This window comes from Dermacentor silvarum, chromosome 4 (assembly GCF_013339745.2).
Source record: "Dermacentor silvarum isolate Dsil-2018 chromosome 4, BIME_Dsil_1.4, whole genome shotgun sequence".
NCBI lineage: Eukaryota > Metazoa > Arthropoda > Arachnida > Ixodida > Ixodidae > Dermacentor > Dermacentor silvarum.
In genome coordinates, this window is record NC_051157.2 from 139,379,800 (window position 1) to 139,397,335 (window position 17,536).

General features: G+C 48.6%; 2 protein-coding genes across 2 annotated transcripts in view; one reads left to right on the plus strand and one right to left on the minus strand.

Annotated features, from left to right (window-relative positions):
- LOC125944791 (tigger transposable element-derived protein 6-like) overlaps positions 1 to 17,536 on the plus strand; it is a 116,006-nt gene that overhangs the window by 54,949 nt on the left and 43,521 nt on the right. The gene's annotated exons all lie outside the window — the stretch shown is intronic.
- The window catches only part of LOC119450668 (KICSTOR complex protein ITFG2), a 120,718-nt gene that overhangs the window by 2,337 nt on the left and 100,845 nt on the right, over positions 1 to 17,536 (minus strand). The window lies entirely within an intron of this gene.

The window sequence follows — 17,536 nt, forward strand, 5'->3', positions numbered from 1 at the left end:
CCGAGTACTGCAGAACGACGTCGTCGACAAAACTCGCAACTTTCGCTTTCTTCTCCGGCGGCCGAAACATGACGTCGAAAACCTTTTCGTATATTCTAGCTTCTTCATCACTTGAGTCCTCACTGGTCGATTCGGAACTAGAGCTAGAATCGTCGCTCTCCGCAAGCAGTAAAAGCGCGAGCTGACGCTGCGATGCACCACTCATGATTGCTTCCGAGCTGCGACAGAGCACGCCCGGGCTTGCCCGCGCAGCGCGTAGCGTCGGTCACGCGGTGCGCCGCGTTCTGCGCACGCGCCGGGCGCTTGCGACTTCCGGTCGAATCCGCCGCGTTTCGCGGAGTAAAGAGAGCTGCTCCGTGGAGTGGATTTCGCGGCGGAGCTGCTCCAGATCTGCCAATGAAACATAGAGGGAGCACTCTCAATCTGCCAATGGAACAGACTTGCTCCGCGTGGAGCAGAAAAACTGCTACCGGAAGTGCTCCGAATCTGCCAATGGAATTCACCATATGTCTTAATACGCAGGGCTTATCTGGCGAATAGGAGAGCAGAAGGTGAGAACAATGATTTTAGATGAGGTATGACTGCCTTCTCTCTGTGTAGTGAAATCGTGTTTATTATTTGTGTAACGTCAGTGCACTCACTTGCTTAAGTATAACGTTTACTGCAGCTTACAGCTTCTGTCGATGCGGGTGCTTCTCTACTGGAAACAACCTTTCATTTACCAAATAAAGTTGCCATTTTGTAGTTTTACAAGTTTTCCTGTGGTGTTTTAGTCTCTTCTGAATCTGCAAGATCTGACTGAATGCATGGGTATCAGAGTTTGTACTCCATCACATTTAATGGTACATTCCACCTCGAAATAGCCGACACACTGCGAATTCAACTGTTTTTATGAAACACCTTGCTCTTGCTGCTCACAAGGCTAGAACAACTGCCAAGTGATTGAGTCGTCCACTTGTGGAGCACATTTTGACACACAGTGTCAAGGCCTGTGCAAACAGTTGCAGAAATCTCTTGCCTGGCATGCATGATGCGTGATGGTGACTCCGTCATTTTTTTCTCAGTGTTTTTTTCCTTTTTCATCCTTTGTCACAACACCAATCTTTTTTTTCTTTTGTTTAGCTTTTTTGTTCATGTGAGAGCCTGCCATTGCTATTCCCTGTGCTTCCGCCTTTGCTGTGCCAGTCACTGGCATTAAGTCTCTCTTGCCTAGGTGTACATCCCGATGTCTTTGTAGGTGTGCCATAAACAATTTAATCGCAGGGTATTGAATCTTGAGCATATCATATAAGGAAATTAGCTTTTAGTTTTTTGTTTTTTGTTTTTTTTTGTGGGAAGGCCTCTAACCCTTTGTGATGAAATTTCATTTTGGTGACATACAACTCATCATACTTCATGAGTTGTTTCCAATGGCTACAATTTTTGTGCGTCGAAAGTTCACACAGTTGCCAAGTTCCATAGTGCACACATGCCTCAAAGACTTCACAGCTTGATAGGTCTTGTCTCATACTATTGCCACGTAGTTCGGCATTTTATGTCCATTGTTGATCTTGTTGACTGGGTTGCTTCTTGGCAATACCGAATTTCGCCATTCTCACGTTTGCCATTCGGAAGACTTTATAAACAAGATTCGTCATTTTACCCCTGACGATCAGGAAGCACTCGTCTCGTTCGACATCGTGTCGCTTTTTACAAGCGTTCTTATTCGACTCGCCACAGAAACTTGCACCGTCTCTCTGGACGATGACCCTATCCTACCAAAAAGGACACCCATCGACGTTCCTGACTTGAAGAGGCTCCTTCTGTTCTGCCTGGAGAACACCTACTTCACTTTTGAAGGCACCTTCTACAGGCAAGTGCACGGGACACCGATGGGTGCATCTATTTCGGTAACTGCTGCAAATTTAACAATAGAACGGCTTGAGCGTCGAGCACTCGCCTCTTTCAACTCGCCGCCCAGGGTCCTCCTACGCTACATGGACGATGTGTTCTGTATAATTCAGCGAGAAGAAATTTCTTCATTTTTGTCGCATTTGAATAGTATTGAAGTGTCTATCCAATTCACAGTCGAGCAAGAAAAAGATGGCGAGCTACCTTTTCTGGACGTCCTCGTGAAACGTGACTGGCACAACCTGGCATTTTCCGTGTACAGAAAGAGCACACACACAGGCAGGTATCTGCATTTTAATTCAGTGCACCCGATGAACTAAAAGAGATCGGTGGTAGCCTCTCTTGTCGGTAGAACCAACCGTATCTGCACAACGCCACAAAGCTGGGCTGCTGACCTACAAGAAGTGCGCCAAGATCTCTAGGCGTGTGGCTACCCAAGGTCGTTTGTGAACTCGGTGCAACGCCATCCGTCTCAGCCCCCAAGACCTGACTGCGTGCTCCCAAGAAAACGCGCCCCCATACCGTTTGTGCCCGGTGTGAGCGAGGGCTTAGCCCGCGTTCTGTATGGCTATGACGTCCAGGTAGTTCACGTGCCATCCCAAAAATTACGCTATCGGCTGGTAAACGTGAAGGACAAGCTTCCGAAGACAAAGTTTCCTGGCATCGTCTATGGGATTCCATGTGAAGACTGCGACTGCGTATATATTGGCGAGACAGGCAGTTTCGAACAGCGGTTGAAGCAGCATGTCAAGAAAAAAGTCGCATAAAACGCCGGACATGCAGGTGACTTGGGCCACAGGATTGATTGGGATAACGCCAAGATATTAGAAAAAGAAAGAAATTTGACTTCGACACCACTTGGAATCCTTCCTAATCCAAATGACAGACAACACCCTCAACCGGAATGACGGAACCCTCCCCCTTATCTACACACGCTGCTTACGTCATATTTTAAAACCATATAAATATTGTATCACACGTCCTTGATTTCATTGTGAACAAGGCTCCCGTCAGGGGAGCCGAAACGTCTTTTCTTGTATTATTTATTGGTCGCCGTTCTTCTTTTTACTCTTCTTCTTGCTTAAGCTGGCGTCATTTTTTTGGAAACCCTGTTTTTATATATATATTGGTTGGTTACATTTTTTTTTTAATTCTAAAATGTTGAAACTCTTTTAGGGTTTGAGAAGGAGGTCCCCAGACTCACGGGGCCATACTCATGAGCATTAAAAGTATTCACAAGGCAAATTCCAGCGTAAGCCACGTTGTCATGCTGCTGCTAAAATACTGCACACCATTTCCATCAACGCTTGAAGAACTTGTAGAATTTGACACCTATTTGTCAGACCGAGAACACGTGGACTCGGTGGTAAGCCATTATACTATAGGAAATGGTCTTCGCTGTCAGCTGCACAATTAGCTCGTCTGCAGTTTTGTGCATTATGAGTATGAGAATTTCATAATGCATAATTGACAAAAGGAGGCTATGTATGTCAGTTTGGAACTCGGTACTAATTGATGTTGTGGTTCATAAGTGCACGGAGTTTGTAAGCTATCTCATCACTGGCTGTATTGCATTTCTTCTGAATTTGCAGCAATATTTGTGATGTTGCATCAGACGACGCATACTTGGAATTTATTGTCAACAAAATTGACAAGTAATACATGCAAATGTGGTATTAAAACTAACCTTCTGTGGGATTTCAGTGTAAATGTGCAACCAGCTTAAAGCATACTTGGCGCTCCTATTTGCTCAACGGTACGACCTCTGCATTCTGTTTTCTTGTATGGAGGCACTTGTCAAATTATTTACGGATGACACATACATAGATAAACACACAATACTTACAATAGTGGGAAAGCAAATTCTGTGAATTAAAAAAAAAGAATTTTAAAAGAACAGAAGCCCGAACACTTACTGATCTTTCGTGACATTTAATGACAATTTTTTCACCACAGAAGGTTTGCTTCCGTCAGTTCGTGGGAGTTTCTGTACCGATTTAAAAATATATTGCACAATTTAGGGATCGAATACTGTTTTTTCTGTCATTACAAAATAATCTTTCTATTGGCACTACAGCCTCAAGACATGGTTTAGACATTTATCAGACCCTTTAACACATTCACTGCATTGTGGGTCACCGGTGGGTCATGGCCTGTGCTCCTCCAACGTGGCAGCGAAGTTACGGGCATTCATCTGCTTGCTACCGCAATAACTTTACAACAACACTTGAATGTAGAGGCATGATTTTTGGTGCATGAAGTTATAAATAGCCAGAAGAATACTTGTCTGATGTTAAATGCTATGACACACTGGTGACCCATGACACACGCAATGAAAACGTTTTTATGCTGTGTGCGGCGTGACCCACCGGTGACCTGCGCGCGAGAACTCTCCATCTTGTTCTGCCATCTGAGGTTCGAAATTGCAGCTAATATATCCTTAATAGCGAAGCTGTTTAAGCCAGCCGTAAAAAGTGCGCGTTTCACGAAAAGCCAGCCGCACCGTGGCCATGGCAACCAGCGATGCCGCAGCTGCTAGAACACCTGGCATAACCTCGTGACGTTATGCCAAGCTGCACATGTGGAGTAGCGACAACAACGCAGCTTCTACTGCTCAGCCATGGCCAGTGACAGTGACACCTCACGCAACCAAGTTCCGCCGCGCTACCGCCGCGCCACAGCTTGTGTGACGTCACGCTTTCCTCCTTGCAGTAGCCGAGTTCATCCGTGCCACAGCTGGCAATAAGCCACGCCAACCGCCAGAGACACTGAGTACTGCACATGCGCCGACAGTGGGCAACGGCTATAACGGCTATGTAAGCCGTTGCGGGTGACGCTCAATCAGATGCAGCTATGGGACGCCAAAAGAAAGTACGTACTCCCAAAGAAGAATCGGCGCATCGTGAAGCGAGGCTTGCCGCTGTACGAGAACGACAATGGCAGCGATGAGCAGATCCAGAATATGCGACCAGCGAAAGGGAGAACAAGAGACGACGAGAAGATGAGAGACTACCAGGAGACGCAATCTATCGGCCAGCTTCGCTGTGTCTCGAGCTTTGCGTGGCCTAGTGCAAGCTTTGCCGTTTTTTATTGCATTAGACGTGGGGTGGCGCGTTTGTTTCGAAGGAGCGGAGGGACGGTAGGCTTCTCAGTTGTGTTGCTTGCAAATGTTTTGCCACAGTTCTTGAAATACGTGCCGTTGGACTAAGTATATGCGTCTTTCCTGCTGCTCCCAAACTTTTCAGCACCTCTAATGGATCCTCATGCCCTTTACAGATGCAAAAGAAAGTGCAATGCAGAAGAAACAAACAAACTAAGTTTTGGTGGGAAGAATGCACTGGCAACTTCAACATCCCCAGATGATGAGTCAAGTGCTTCAGTGACAGATGTCCAGCAGTGGACAGACAGTGAAGTCATTGATGAACATAGTGTTTACGAATCGTTACAGACATCGGCCACCACGCCGAACGGTGAGTCAGACCTGACTGGTGATTCCGGGGCAGACTATTCAGGCGACGATACTCTCATTTCTCTTAGACCATCTCTAGACCTTTTGGCCCTGGTGGTGTCAATTGACACCATCACACAAAATTTCCCCTAGCACCTCGGAAACGAAGGCAAAACTGCTAATTCTTGGGGGAATATTTCTTCAGGGATCCCCACTGCGATCAACGCCACCATTGTGGCATTCTTGCAGAGCTGGAATCCACAAAGAAGAAGCTTGACCAAAGTCATGGGTAACACCGAGGTAGGTAAGCACCATTTTTTCGTAATCATATTTCTGTGTGCATCTCAATTTATGCACTGGGATTTTCGGATATTGCATCAAATGTCGGTCCGCAAGCACAGACTTGAAAGAGATGATATTGGATGCGTAGACGGTTCAATAGGCCTCGTTTTTCACATGTGCGATTTTGACACCACCAGGGCTCAGCGGATGCGGTTGGCGGCCATTGAGCGATGACCGGCGTTCTACCCTGCCTCAATTTAGTTCTTATTTTTTGCAGGTGCATCTATACCGGCTAGTCTGTTTTACTCCTGCTATCGACGTCGATCCCAGCTCCGGGAAGGAACTACCGACCAGCTCTTTTTAGGGCTGCAAAAAGAAAATCTGTCCGACGTTGAAGGTGAAGACAAGGAGACAAACGACGACACTGTGGATGTTGAGGAACCAGACCGTGAGAGTGAAAGCTCGCGACGATGAATGCGCAGTAACATCAGCCAGTGGTTGGAAGAGAACGCCGTTCATCCCACTGAGCACAACATTCAAAGGTGACGACTACGATGGTTTATTACTCGGAGAAGACATGCCATCGCCCTATGGATATTTCAGTGGGTATGTTCCAAAAAGTGCATTCCTTGACCTTGTTCTCAGAACAAATAAATATTCCGTTCTGCAAGAAGGCACATGTGTGAACACAGATGAGTGAGAGATCAGACACCTTGTTTCAATGCATTTTGTAATGGGTGTTCTGCTGTAAGCAGTCTGACTAGTAGCGCCACCTACAGCCTCAGCACACAGCCAGCCCCGAAGCCAAGCCTAGGCGTGAGAAGTGTGCGCGAGAGTGCGGTGCGCGTGATGGCTTTCGTCGCGTCTAGTTGCGTTCTTGGAGGCGCCATGCCTTGTAATAAAGTTCGTTATTAATGGTTCTCGAGCCTTAATTACGTTTCGGCCAGCAGACGGCCCTCGCCGCCCCTCACAACTGGCGCAGTCGACCCCGAACCATGCCTGAAACATCGCATCTTGCCTGCCTCATGAAGTGACTCGCCAGCCAACGCTCCTTCCTTTGTGCAGCTCCTGCCGCCCGACGCAGCCTCTCACCCACTTCGTCCTAGCCATTTTGTGCTTTCGCCCTTTGGGTTTCGGCGACCGTCATGTTGATGCTGACGCCTGCCCGCCCGATAAAGTAGCTTGCCTACAGTGCCCAAACGGTTCGCCCTACTCACCTTATCATTTCTCGTGACTCTTGTGCTACTTTGTCAACCGCCATGCTGCTCGTGAATTGGAGTGACGTGACGCCGGCGGATCTTGCAGGCTTTACAGTGTTTGAAACATCATTGAAGAGTTGGCTTGCCGAAACCTCGACGCTACCGGGTTGAAGGAAGAAATAATAAGTCACCTTATCGCCGACATCGCCCAAAACTGCCCAACAACGCCTCCTTTGCCTTCCCCAGACTCTGCCGCATCCACCCAGCGTTGCAACGTTACGCCGCTCCCGCTAAGCCTCGATGCAGCCCAAACTACCGAGTTGCTGACGGGTTTACTTCGGCAGCTCCTTCCCGTGTTGCAACGAGCTGCAGCCCCAGTTCAAGTCACTACTCTTCCAGGCCTCTCCGCATCGCTTCCTACATACAGTGGAAACGGCAGCATTTCAGCGTCCCACTGGGTTGAAGAGTTTGAACAAACTCGAAACTTGGCTTCATGGGAACCTTCAACCCTACTCGCCGTCGCCGTGGGAAAACTTCGTGGAGCAGCCGCTGATTGGAAAGCCGTCATCGGTCGTCAATACCCAACATGGGAAACCTTCAGACAAGCATTCCTAGATCAATTCAGTGCCAAGCAAACCTTGCTACAGTGGCAACAAGCAGTCACTTGTCGCGTGCAGGCGCATGGAGAAAACCTTGTCAGCTACTCTCTGGCGAAGTTTAAGCTAATCTCTGGATGCCCAGTTACCCTCACCGATCCCCAGCGCATAGAGTACGCCCTTCAGGGCATCGCCGACACGAACCTGGCCACTACTATTGCAGTGCAGCGCCCAGAGACAGTCGCAGCGTATATGGACATTGTAACTCAGCTTGATCAAACATAAGCCATTCGTCCCTTCGAGCCCCACGCACAGGGTATCCAAGCAGTAAATTAACAACGCCAAGCCCACAGGTACCCCCACGTAGCACAGAGTACACGAACCCCCAGGCTGTGTCAGACAAAACCGGCCGGCCACAGCGCATTTCAGCCCTACCACTAGACCAACGAGAGGCTCGATACTTCACTATCTCGGCTAAGCATGGTGCCCCTGCCTACCGTTCTGGCCAGAACTTGGCTGCTGCTGTGTGTTTTCAGTGCCGTCAAAAGGGACATCTCGCATCCAAGTGCCCATGTAGATCTACTGCTCCAACGTCTACAACACATCTTTCGCCAGCTCTCCACAGCAGCCCTTCCGAGACCCTTGATGGATCACTGGTTCAATGTGCCCTTGTCGACACCACAATTGCTGGGATTAGCCAAGTGGATGCATTTCCAGACAGTGGATCTAAAGTGACGCTTGTTTCACGTCGCCTGGTCAGCTTTCTGCCCCTCTTGCCCTGGACTAGACTTTTTCTAGTCGTCGTTGGAGGAACATCAGTAACCCCAGCTGGTGCCATCTGTTTGAAGATTTCTGTTGGACCTATCACCGGTTTGGTCGAAGCAGCCACCCTCGATAATAATGCAGTGCCACTTATACTGGGTGAAGAATGGTTTTCCTCAAGCCAAGCACAGTTGGTGTTTCAGCCACCCCTGCCAACTGAAATTCGGCATTATCCAACAGCCATAAGTGTCCCATGCCATGAACGACTGCTGCCACGAATGTCGAATGCTGTTACGATCCAAGGGTCATCTTTCAGTCACTGTGTGCCTGGACCCCACAGCTCAGCAGACCTACAGCCACTGCCAGGACCAGACGAGCCCCCGTGGTTGGCACTATCTTGCCACAATGAAGTTTCAAACACCTACAACCTCTCTTCTAAGTGCAACCGAGCTGCTTCCTCGACAATTGACGTTCACATTGACCCATCCCTGCCTGCTGCGCAGCTAGGTAGCCACTTGCCAGTGCCTCAACAACAGGAACTTACGAGCATTTTGTCAAAACACGCTGAAGCATTTGCTCATGGAGAGGATGGCTTGGGCTTGTACGAAGGTGTCGAACATGCAATCGACCTTCTTCCTGACGCCGTGCCATACAGCCGATCTTCCTACAGGTACTCGGCTGCAGACCGTCGTTTTCTTGAGGCCCAGACAAACACACTCCTTCGTCAAGGCATCATTCTTCCAGCCTTAGGACTTTGGGCATTCCCCGCAGTAGTTGTTAGCAGAGGCAGTAAGAAGCGCCTTTGTGTCAACTATGTGCCCCTAAATAAGATGACTGTGAGTGTTGTGCAGCCACTTCTGCATGCAGATGACATCATGTATGATATTGCTGGTTCATGGTACTTTGCCTGCCTGGACCTAAAGTTTGCTTACTGGCAGGTTCGTGTGCGTGAAGAAGACCAAGCAAAAACTGCTTTCATCGCCCACCACAGCTCAGCAGATCTACAGTGATCGCCACTCCCAGGACGTCCACCCGAGCGCTTGAAGGACTATTCTCACAGTGAAGAAATCAAGCAGTGCTCTTTCCTAGACCAAAGGGACTTGGTCAAACAAAGAGGGGCCGGATGTAAGTAGTCTGACTAGTAGTGCCACCTACCAGCCTCAGCACACAGCCAGCCCCAAAGCCAAGCCTAGGCGTGAGAAGTGTGCGCGAGAGTGCGATGCGCGTGTTGGCTTTCGTCGCGACTAGTCGCATTCTTGGAGGCGCCATGCCTTGTAATAAAGTTTGTTATTAATGGTTCTCGAGCCTTAATTACGTTTTGGCCAGCTGCCGGCCCTTGCCGCCCCTCACACTGCAGTACCCCCAACTGCGTTTGTATTGGAAATCGAACATGAAGTCTGACCTCATAGCTTCTGCAGGGTTATCACGCAACCGTTTTGAAAAGTTGCGCAATAATTTGCACATTGTCGATGTGAACAACCCCAGCCCAAATGACCATCTTTGGAAGTAAGGTCGCCGCTGCTCGACCAGTTTGCAGCGCAGTGCCACGAACTCCAAAAAGAAGAAAGGTCGTGTGTTGATGAGCAGATTGGGCCATTCAAGGGTCGTCTCGATATCAACAGTATGTGAAAGGGAAGCCACATCCATGGGGGTAAAAATATTGTAACGTGGCAAGAGGAGGAGATGGAAGAGGAGGAGAACGAAGAACTCAGCAGCAGCCACGGCTACATTTCGGTGGCAACATCGTGGCGACCTCTCATCCATCCTGGTCTTCACCTGTGAATAAACATCGATCATTCGTAACAGTTTTTGGTGGAGGTGCTGGGTACCCCCGACCACCACGCAACACGGTTCTCCAACCTCTTGATCTGCGTCGAAGCCGCCGAATCGCTGGATTGCCCGCATTACTTCCGGTGTTTCAGATGTCCCACACCAAAGCCAACACTCGCACGGAACCAGTGGCATCTTCGACCCAAACGATGGCTAGTCCGTGGCAGCGCCAACATTTGGTAGAGCCTCACACATTCGGAGGGAAGCCCGGCGAGGACGTCGAAGAATGGCTTAACCCCTACAAACGAGTGAGCAAGCACTATCGTTGGGACAGCGTAACGCGACTCTCCAATGTAGTCTTCTTTCTGATGGACACGGCGCTCGTGTGGTTCGCTAACCACGAGGAAACTCTGACGTGGGATCGTTTCACATGCGAAATAAAGGAGTGTTTCAGCGATTCAATTGCAATGAAGAAGCAGGCCGAGCAAACGCTCCTTCAAAGAGCTCAAGTTCCGGGCGAGACGTGCACGACCTACATCGAAAATGTGCTCAAGCTATGCAGGACGACCAATCCTCATATGTCAGAGGAGGACAAAGTTGGCCATTTGTTGAAGGGAATCGCGGAGGATGTTTACAACTTCCTCATTGGTAAAGAGAACCTTGGGTCAGTCGCCGACGTAATACATCATTGGCGTACCTTTGAGGCTCTCCAACTGCGCTGCATAATCCCGAAGGCTGACCAGCCAGCATAATGAAGTTGGCCATTTGTTGAAGGGAATCGCGGAGGATGTTTACAACTTCCTCATTGGTAAAGAGAACCTTGGCTCAGTCGCCGACGTAATACGTCATTGGCGTACCTTTGAGGCTCTCCAACTGCGCTGCATAATCCCGAAGGCTGACCAGCCAGCATAATGAATGGTGATCAGTGACTATGCTGAATGGGCGACCATAGATGTAACAGCGAAATTTCTGAACAGCAAAAACAGCTGCAAGGCATTCCTGCTCAGTGACTGTGTAGTTGCGCTCATCATTGCTTAAGCAACGACTGGCATAGGCAACAACGTGTTCAGCGTCGTTTCGCCGTTGAACGAGTACCGCTCCAATGCCTATACCGCTGGCGTCAGTATGAACTTCGGTAGGGGAACACGGATCAAAATGACACAGGATGGGGTCTGACGCAAGTAAGAATTTAAGTTGACTGAACGATGACTCACATTCTGGTGTCCATTCGAACAATACATCCTTTTGAAACAGATGCGTCAACGGGTGCACAACGTCGGCGAATTTTGGGACAAAACGACGGAAACAAGAACAGAGTCCCAGGAAACTGCGCAGTTCCCACGCTGACTGCGGAGGCTGGAAGGCACTGACCGCTTCAATCTTGCGGGGGTGAGGTCTGACTCCATCTTTGTCGACTAGATGACCTAGAACCAATGTCTGTCGCTCTCCAAATCTACACTTTCCAGAGTTGAGAATCAAATCTGCTTTCTCCATGCATTTCAGAACCAGGCTAAGGCGCTCGTTATGCTCCTCAAAAGTGCGGCCGAAAATAACATCATCATCCAGGTAGCAAAGACATATTTCCCACTTTAGACCGCGGAGAGTTGTGTCCATGAATCTCTCGAACGTTGCGGGAGCATTACAGAGCCCGAACTGCATAACGTTAAATTCGAATAAACCATCCGGTGTAACAAAGGCGGTCTTTTCTTTGCCGATGGGATCCACAGGTATCTGCCAATAGCCTGAACGTAGATCGAGGGACGAAAAGTAGGAGGCAGAATGTAGGCAGTCTATTACGCCGTCAATTCGCGGGAGTGGGTACACATCCTTCTTGGTAATTGCATTTAGTCACCTATAATCAACACAAAATCTCCCCGAGCCGTCTTTTTTCTTTACCGGGATGACAGGTGCGGCCCACGGGCTTGATGATTCTTGAATGACATTTTTCCTCGGCATCTCTTGTACCTGGTCCGCAATAATCTTGCACTCTGGTGAAGACACTCGGTAGGGCTTCTGCCGAAGAGGATATACCGATCCTGTGTCAATGCGATGACGAGCACGCGAGGGTGGCATAGTTGTACAGTGCTCATCTTGAGAGAAGTCAAACACGGAAACATACCGGGCTAGCAGTTGTACTAAGGTGTCCCGTTCACGTGAAGACAAAGACTTGCTGACCATGCGTACAATTTTCTGCTCGTAAGGGCAAGTGGCTCGTCCTTCAGTGGAATCCTCGTCCCTGACAACCATCGATGAACAGCACATGACGTCGTCGAAGACAGCAATCTTCATGTGTTCGGGAACACGCACAGGGACGGCAGAACAATTTACCGTCCACAAAAACGTGCTACCATTGTACACAGATAAGATACTATTGGGTACCAGTAGGTTTTTCTTCCCACACGAGTCGCTAAAGGGTTGTACCACGGCGTCAAATGAAGCGTCTGTACAAGATGCGATGACGGATACCGGTGCTAAAGACCACAGAGGCAGCGTCACTCCCTCAGCAAGAGCAAATGTCTTTTGTCAAGCGGGTTATGCTTTGTGGGGAGTCTGGCCTTGTTTATGATATTCTGTCATATCAAGGATCTACGACTAACCTTGAAGACCACTTCAAGCAAGGGTACGGCATCACAGGAGCGATAGTTCCTCACCTGGCTTCGAGCATTCCGTCTGATGTAGGCTATAAACTATTCTTTGACAACTATTTCACATCACTGCCTTTACTACGTGCGTTGTTGGAGAGAAAAGTATCTGCAGCAGGAACTGTGAGGGCCAACAGATGCGAGAAATGTCCCCTCAATACTAAAAAATAAGTGGGAAAAATAAAGAAGAAAAAAGGGGGGCGTGGCTTTTCTGACTGCATGGGAACAAGTGATGGGACAATTGCAGTAACAAGGTGGATGGACAACAAGGCAGTAACAATGGCTTCCAACTTGTTGCAGTCTAGCCTGAAGATACAGCTCGCTGCTGAAGCAAAGCAGAGAAAAGGATGTCACACGTCGGCTATTGTCAGGGAATATAATCGCTGCATGGAAGGTGCCGACAAGATAGACTTTCTTGTTGCACTGTGCCGGACAACCATTTTCTCGAGGAAATGGACACTATGCATGATATTTTATTTCATTAACTTGTATGTCGTCAATGCGTGGCTTGAATTGCGTCTGCACAACAACGTGACCTTCTCGACTTTACATTGTGCATATTTGAGGCACTTTGCAAAGAAGGGTCGAAAACCGCCAGTACAGAAAAGGGAAAGGCCTTCATACTCTCTGCTGCAACCATCCAAGAAAGTGAAACATGCAGAAAAGAGACCCGTTCATGATGTGAGATATGACCAGGTCGGGCACTGGCCTCTGCATGACGACAGCACAGAAAAGCGGTGCAAAATGGAGGGATGCACTGGAAAGAACCGCATATTTTGGTGAAAAGTGTAGTATCCACCTGTGCCGCACGAAGTCCCGAAATTGTTTCAAGGACTTCCACACTGCCAAATAAGACATTGGTTCAGATTTTGTGCACTGCAGTGAGTAGCAGGAATAAAGAAGCCATTTTGTCATTGCACAACCACTGAGCCCTGATGTCTTAATTTGACGCCATGTTTGTGAATCCATAAATACTTGCACCATTGGCTCAATTTTTGTTTTGTTTTTCTGAGGTCCTAACAATCTAGCATTTCTAGAATGAAGAGAGCCACAGCAGCAAGAACTGAGGACATCTTGCAGCAGAAACTGCAAAACCTGTTTTGAAAACAGCAGCTTGCTGTAAAACATTGCTTTAAAGCAGCCAAAAGGAAAAGCACACGAGGCATGTCATACATGTGACAAAGAGTGGATGCTAGAATGCATCCTACTTAAGATGCTGAGCCCTAAGCTCAATGACTATATCTGCAGGAAAAAGATACTGGTGCTTCCAGGAGGAAGCACCATAAAAAGTACATGTCCAACTACATAACTGCATTTGGTTTTAATGCAAAAATGCTTAACGCACTAAAAGAGAAAGCTTTTGTGATGCACCCCTTTTAGGTTTAGTAATAGATGAATTAAAGCTGTCTGAACATCTTTCTGTTGACACAGCTGGCAAAGTGAATAGCTTCGTTGACTTAAGCCCCAACCACAGTCACGCTTCGCCACGTGCCGGCACGCGCCAATGCGTCAAATGCGTCAAAAGCGTCAGTCGCGAACGGGGTGACGCGTGCCGGCGCGCGGAGATTTTGCCAGCTGCCGATGCTAGAAAACCAGTGGCGCGAGCCGACGCGACGCCGGCGTCCACCAATCAGAGCCTGCAAACCGTCGCCGGCATCCACCAATCAAAGTCCGCGAAGCCTCTGGCTGCTACGCCTGATGATAACCGCCGATGCGAAGGCGCCGACACCAACGATCATCCGAGTGCTTCGGACGCACGACGCGCGCGACCGTGTTTCTGAAAGACAGTGTTGTGATACTAGGTCGACACGACCCACGACCGTGGGTGGTGGAAGTGCGACGAGAATTCGTGCCGTGTTCGAACGACGCCGCCGAACCAACCTGCCGGCCCGCTGGATTCCGCCGATCTCAGTGCGATCGTCTGCTAAAACATCCAACCTAATCACGATTTCAGACGATTGCGGCAACGCCTGTGCTTGTTGTATGTATATTTTCTTGTGCTCGAAACGAATGGAAACTTGCTTTCGAAGTGCGAAGTCTGGATAATCAGCACTCGTCTACCGTCAATGATTTTTTTTTACATTACGCGTAGGCCTAGCGCGTCCGTCGAGTTCGACCGGCGGTGAACGAGCCCAGCTGAGAAACTCTGCCGAAGGAAATGAAATTTCAGTTACGTTTTGCGCTGCTGTGATTTGAAATATGGCTCTCCTGACTTCATGCTGTGTGTGGTGTGGTGTAAATGAATCGTGTGGAACTTCAGGTGGTGAACCGCGGCGTGTTTCGTGTGTGAATTATGTGTTTTGGGACTCGGGTTTAACGGCGAGCTCTGCGCTGTTTCCAGCGGCAAAGATAACTTGCGAAAGCGAAAGACGCTAGTAGCCGAACAATGGGAAATACGCGTACATCTTCAGCCATGCCATCCGTTTAGTTGAAAGTGCACTCTTCGATTCGGCATGTGAAATCTAGTTCAGTACAAGTTCACAGTACTCCTTCACTGACTTCTTTCAAGTGCAGGTGTTTTATGGGCTAGTTGGGGATAAATCGTTCGTGCAGTGCTCAAGAACGCTGACACACTGAAGGAAACGTAATACAGCACTGTCATGTGTTCTTGTAGTTGAGCACTTGGAAAAAAAAAAAATCTGTTTGCACTATGTGCACCGTGTGCAATGCATAGGAGGACCGGCGTCATACAAGACTTATGCATGCTGCTGCGTATACCAGGATTGCTTCGAAGCCTGCTTGACAAGCAGCACGTACTGAGTCAGTGAAACTGCAATTGGCTTTGATTTTTTTTTTTTTTTTGTTTATGGAAAGAGCAGGTGGTGTGAGTGCATGCATTGCAGGGAAGGGGTAAAGGTGTCATCAGTGCATTGCGCAGTCTGTATGCTTAAGCTGCCCAAATCTCTTCAGCTTGCACTAAAATGCATCTCGCTGTGATACTATAACTGTAGTCGGGAAAAAGATTAACTCAAAACCAAGTTCCTAATGCATCTTCGCAGAATGTGTTTAATTCACTAGTTAACACTTGCACTTCAACATTATGCCAATACGCAGCGCAGCATATGCACTTGAAATAAATACATTTTGTAAAAGTGGACGACTGGGCCTACAATAACAACTTTGTGTTAGCACTGAAATAAGTGCTGCCATGCATATCAACCACACCACAACCTCTGTGCACCCAACCTACTTCCTCAGTGGCACCCCCATGAACACCGTTCGGACCCTTCCCACCCTGGGTGTAATATTCAGCCCTTCTCTTGACTTTTCCGCACAAGTCACTAGGCTCGTCGCATTCTGGGATTTGTGACCTGTCCCTCCCTTCCCTGGGGACCTGAGGTTTTCAGAGCACTCTACACTTCTCTCATACCACCACAGCTTGAGTACTGCTCATCAGTTTAGTCCCCTTACCAAACTCATCTCGCTGACAAACTTGAGCTTGTTCAGCGCCAGGCAACGCGCACCCTCTACTTCCCATCTTTTCGATCGTCGCAAGCTCATGCCAGCCTACAAGGATAACCTCAAAGCCCTTAAGTGGCGCACCCTGCAATACCAGCGCAACATTGCACTTGCGCGCCCTTTTCCTCCAGCCGACGCGAAGCAGCGCGTTCGCTTGTCGGCGCGCGCTGAAGCGTGCCGACGCATGCCTGTGATTGGGGCTTTAGGTCCTTATAGACCGCCAGAAGAGAAGCACTTGGCATGCAACCATAGCCTGGTTGTCATGCTTGTACACCTGGTAGGAAGCTGGAGCCAGATCCTTGGAGCATTTGCCGCACATACCAATACCAAAGGAGAGCTGCTGGCAAAGATCAATCTTGGCTGAGAATGCAGGACTTTTGTTGATCATGTAACCTGTGATGCTGCACCGTAGAAGTGGAAGATGTGGCGAATAATAGGGTGTGCAAGAACACTCGACAGAAATACAGTCGACTACCGATATTTCGGACGCCAAATTTTTTCGGACATGCTTGATTATTCGGACTTTCACCCGGCACGAAGACATACCTTATAAAATCAATATATTTTGCAGCTCAATATTTCGGACACTTAAGGACGGGCTGTTCGATATTTTGGACTTTCCAAGCGTCAGCCAAGCCGACTACCACGCATTTTTGCGTGTGTCGTCGCCATCCTTGTTTGTTTACTTTTTCCTCCAGTAGCCTCAAACTTGTGCCGGCCTTGAGCGCCGCCTATACCTCCACTAGGGTGGCTACCTCCGCTAAACTGATGCTGGATCGAGGCTATTTCCGCAACAGTGTCGCTGCCAGAAAAGTTTTCTTTCTTTAAAGCTGTGACCGTCGGATGGGTCGGACTGCATCGACTGACTGTCCGCCTGTGTGTTTGCCGTTTTGTTTCACGTGTGTTGCCTAGCTTATGTGCTGATTCATAATGGAGAAGAGATCGTCGATGTTGTCGTCGGCCTTGAGAGCTCCGACGAAGCAGGGAAAGTACATCACCATGTCGATGGCGAAGAAAGCTGCTATCGTCAAGCTCGTTGAAAGTGGCCGATGCGGGCAGACATTGCGAAAGAGTTTGCAAATTTCCAAACATATTCTTTCGGACTACATCAAAAACCAGCAAAAGATTTTCGGAGGCAACGGAAAAGTCTACTGGATGTCGTCAGAAAAATGTAAGCCAAGGCACCTACTCAAAGCTCGAGGAGGCCCTTCTCGTATGGCTGAAGTCAACAGTGGCCAGCAAGGTTCCCATCTCCGGGGGCCTCCTCAAACAGAAAGCTGAGACGATGGCACTTCAAATGAACACTGAAGGATTTAAGTTCAGTGACGACTGGCTAAGAAACTTCAAGAAGCGCTTTGATCTCAGTTTTTAAAAAAACTATGCGGCGAAAGTGCAGCTGTTGACCTGAGCGCCGTTGCGAACTACCGCTCTGAAAAGTCCCTTTTACAGGAGTACTCGCCAGACGATACTTTCAACTGTGACAAGACC